This window comes from Osmia lignaria, unplaced genomic scaffold (genome assembly GCF_051020975.1).
Source record: "Osmia lignaria lignaria isolate PbOS001 unplaced genomic scaffold, iyOsmLign1 scaffold0053, whole genome shotgun sequence".
Taxonomy (NCBI): domain Eukaryota; kingdom Metazoa; phylum Arthropoda; class Insecta; order Hymenoptera; family Megachilidae; genus Osmia; species Osmia lignaria.
In genome coordinates, this window is record NW_027478194.1 from 45,001 (window position 1) to 50,000 (window position 5,000).

The window sequence follows — 5,000 nt, forward strand, 5'->3', positions numbered from 1 at the left end:
AATCACTTTCACGCCGTGCATCCATCGTGCAAGCACGTAGACCACACACGCTGGACAATATAATAAAAGATAGCGCGGACAGTGGCATGCTATACAAATCGAGAAAGCGCGTACAGTGATCATGCTGGTCATTTTGCCACCAAATTTTATAATCTTTATCATTAGAGCGGGCCCACCAACCTCGTCTCTGTACTTTATACATTTCTCCTCCATCTGCACACACCTTTTCAAACATTAACGGAGAGAGTTCCTTGGACTTGCTTTAAATGTACATATTAGATATGTTGGAATCTCTCTCCTTTAGAAGTTTCCCCAGCCTTAAAACTTCTTTCATTTTTACTCCTCTCTCCATACTTATTTTCCTCTCTGAACGTATCAGAGAGGATTTTATTTCTGACACCTCTTGACTTTTCTTAAATTCAGGGACGTAATTTTGTTCATAATTCAGTGGACTTTTGTGTATTTTATACTTTAAATATTTCCAAACAGTCTCCCTTCTAAAAGTGATAGAACGAATTTTCGTCTAACACTACTTTCTTGGTTCAAAAATTTTATACAATCTTATAACTTTTTCAGTTTTAACAAATTTTGGTTACAGACAGTTGATGCTCAGTTTGTACAAGTATGCAACATTTATAAGTGCATACAGGTCACCAGCCTTATATTACAAGGCTCACCACATATGGGCCATTCGGTCTTAGACACCGACCCGTGGTAATGCTGTGTGGAGATTAATAATAATCCGCAACGGAAAACCGGAACGAGAATAGTCGAGAAAGTATATTCTCGAGGAGCGGTAGACTGCTTTTCAACCGAAGTCATAAAAGAGCCACACGCTCGACGCTACTCCCGACCGGTCCGAGCGAACCGAAAGTGCCTTCCTATAAATACCGAACGGCCGGCCGCTAGGTCGGCGACGCATGGGCTTACGCCCAGGCGTATGCCTGTGCAAACCGCCGTGAGAGCGTACCATCCCGCCGGCACGGTAAAACTTAGACTGAAAATATCGTCGAACATATCCTTTCATTTTATAACGTTCTATACATGAAAATTAATAAATTAACATGCAGGACATAATAAATTCACATTCTCATGTAAATCATGGGTTTAATTAATATTTTAAAAAATTTTAAAACCGCCCAGAACCGATGAGATGAAAATATTAAAACGATATTTTTGCATTTTCTTACGGTAAAACATTAACAAATAAGCGACTATAGCAATATAAAACTCCATTTGTAATTTAATTAATCAAAATTAATATTTTTTTTTGATTTTTCAGCGATCCAGAACCGATGAGACGAAAACATTAAAACGATATTTTTGCATTTTCTTACGACAAAACATTAACAAATACGAGACTATAACAATATAAAACTACATATGTAATTTAATTAATCAAAATTAATAATTTTTTTTGATTTTTCAGTGATCCAGAACCGATAAGTCGAAAATTTTAACAATCATATTTTTGCATTCTGTACCGTGGATCCATCGTTAAACGCTATTAAACTAACGTCCGTGATGGTATAAATGCAGATTTTCGCTCCGTTTAGCCAAAATAACGAACTTTAGGTGCGCTCCGAAATATTTCAAAGTCCCAGCGGCGTATTGCTTCGCCTCTTAGAACCGATTAGTCGAAAATTTTAACAATCATATTTTTGCATTCTGTACCGTGGATCGATCGTTAAACGCTATTAAACTAGCGTCCGTGATGGTATAAATGCAGATTTTCGCTCCGTTTAGCCAAAATAACGAACTTTAGGTGCGCTCCGAAATATTTCAAAGTCCCAGCGGCGTATTGCTTCGCCTCTTAGAACCGATTAGTCGAAAATTTTAACAATCATATTTTTGCATTCTGTACCGTGGATCCATCGTTAAACGCTATTAAACTAACGTCCGTGATGGTATAAATGCAGATTTTCGCTCCGTTTAGCCAAAATAACGAACTTTAGGTGCGCTCCGAAATATTTCAAAGTCCCAGCGGCGTATTGCTTCGCCTCTTAGAACCGATTAGTCGAAAATTTTAACAATCATATTTTTGCATTCTGTACCGTGGATCCATCGTTAAACGCTATTAAACTAACGTCCGTGATGGTATAAATGCAGATTTTCGCTCCGTTTAGCCAAAATAACGAACTTTAGGTGCGCTCCGAAATATTTCAAAGTCCCAGCGGCGTATTGCTTCGCCTCTTAGAACCGATTAGTCGAAAATTTTAACAATCATATTTTTGCATTCTGTACCGTGGATCCATCGTTAAACGCTATTAAACTAACGTCCGTGATGGTATAAATGCAGATTTTCGCTCCGTTTAGCCAAAATAACGAACTTTAGGTGCGCTCCGAAATATTTCAAAGTCCCAGCGGCGTATTGCTTCGCCTCTTAGAACCGATTAGTCGAAAATTTTAACAATCATATTTTTGCATTCTGTACCGTGGATCGATCGTTAAACGCTATTGAACTAACGTCCGTGATGGTATAAATGCAGATTTTCGCTCCGTTTAGCCAAAATAACGAACTTTAGGTGCGCTCCGAAATATTTCAAAGTCCCAGCGGCGTATTGCTTCGCCTCTTAGAACCGATTAGTCGAAAATTTTAACAATCATATTTTTGCATTCTGTACCGTGGATCGATCGTTAAACGCTATTAAACTAGCGTCCGTGATGGTATAAATGCAGATTTTCGCTCCGTTTAGCCAAAATAACGAACTTTAGGTGCGCTCCGAAATATTTCAAAGTCCCAGCGGCGTATTGCTTCGCCTCTTAGAACCGATTAGTCGAAAATTTTAACAATCATATTTTTGCATTCTGTACCGTGGATCCATCGTTAAACGCTATTAAACTAACGTCCGTGATGGTATAAATGCAGATTTTCGCTCCGTTTAGCCAAAATAACGAACTTTAGGTGCGCTCCGAAATATTTCAAAGTCCCAGCGGCGTATTGCTTCGCCTCTTAGAACCGATTAGTCGAAAATTTTAACAATCATATTTTTGCATTCTGTACCGTGGATCCATCGTTAAACGCTATTAAACTAACGTCCGTGATGGTATAAATGCAGATTTTCGCTCCGTTTAGCCAAAATAACGAACTTTAGGTGCGCTCCGAAATATTTCAAAGTCCCAGCGGCGTATTGCTTCGCCTCTTAGAACCGATTAGTCGAAAATTTTAACAATCATATTTTTGCATTCTGTACCGTGGATCCATCGTTAAACGCTATTAAACTAACGTCCGTGATGGTATAAATGCAGATTTTCGCTCCGTTTAGCCAAAATAACTAACTTTAGGTGCGCTCCGAAATATTTCAAAGTCCCAGCGGCGTATTGCTTCGCCTCTTAGAACCGATTAGTCGAAAATTTTAACAATCATATTTTTGCATTCTGTACCGTGGATCGATCGTTAAACGCTATTGAACTAACGTCCGTGATGGTATAAATGCAGATTTTCGCTCCGTTTAGCCAAAATAACGAACTTTAGGTGCGCTCCGAAATATTTCAAAGTCCCAGCGGCGTATTGCTTCGCCTCTTAGAACCGATTAGTCGAAAATTTTAACAATCATATTTTTGCATTCTGTACCGTGGATCCATCGTTAAACGCTATTAAAGTAACGTCCGTGATGGTATAAATGCAGATTTTCGCTCCGTTTAGCCAAAATAACGAACTTTAGGTGCGCTCCGAAATATTTCAAAGTCCCAGCGGCGTATTGCTTCGCCTCTTAGAACCGATTAGTCGAAAATTTTAACAATCATATTTTTGCATTCTGTACCGTGGATCCATCGTTAAACGCTATTAAACTAACGTCCGTGATGGTATAAATGCAGATTTTCGCTCCGTTTAGCCAAAATAACGAACTATAGGTGCGCTCCGAAATATTTCAAAGTCCCAGCGGCGTATTGCTTCGCCTCTTAGAACCGATTAGTCGAAAATTTTAACAATCATATTTTTGCATTCTGTACCGTGGATCGATCGTTAAACGCTATTAAACTAGCGTCCGTGATGGTATAAATGCAGATTTTCGCTCCGTTTAGCCAAAATAACGAACTTTAGGTGCGCTCCGAAATATTTCAAAGTCCCAGCGGCGTATTGCTTCGCCTCTTAGAACCGATTAGTCGAAAATTTTAACAATCATATTTTTGCATTCTGTACCGTGGATCCATCGTTAAACGCTATTAAACTAACGTCCGTGATGGTATAAATGCAGATTTTCGCTCCGTTTAGCCAAAATAACGAACTTTAGGTGCGCTCCGAAATATTTCAAAGTCCCAGCGGCGTATTGCTTCGCCTCTTAGAACCGATTAGTCGAAAATTTTAACAATCATATTTTTGCATTCTGTACCGTGGATCCATCGTTAAACGCTATTAAACTAACGTCCGTCATGGTATAAATGCAGATTTTCGCTCCGTTTAGCCAAAATAACGAACTTTAGGTGCACTCCGAAATATTTCAAAGTCCCAGCGGCGTATTGCTTCGCCTCTTAGAACCGATTAGTCGAAAATTTTAACAATCATATTTTTGCATTCTGTACCGTGGATCCATCGTTAAACGCTATTAAACTAACGTCCGTGATGGTATAAATGCAGATTTTCGCTCCGTTTAGCCAAAATAACGAACTTTAGGTGCGCTCCGAAATATTTCAAAGTCCCAGCCGCGTATTGCTTTGCCCCGAAATTTTTCAAAGTTCCAGCGGCGTGTTGCTTTCAAAGTGCCTCCCTCTAAATACCGATCGGCAGGCCGCTAGGTCGGCGACGCACGGGCTTACGCCCAGGCGTATACGCGGGCAAATCGCCGTGAGAGCGTGCGATTTTGACTTTCGCAATAAGATAGTCTCCTTTATGAAAAGGAGCGTACACGTCTCCCAAAAAAAAAAACAGTTTCATGACGATCAATGTAGTTCTTGATCGAAATGTATCATAGGACGAAGATTTTATCGAAAAGTACGAACTTTGGCGACGCATCGAAATTTTTCAAAGTTCCAACGGCGTGTTGCTTTCAAAGTGCCTC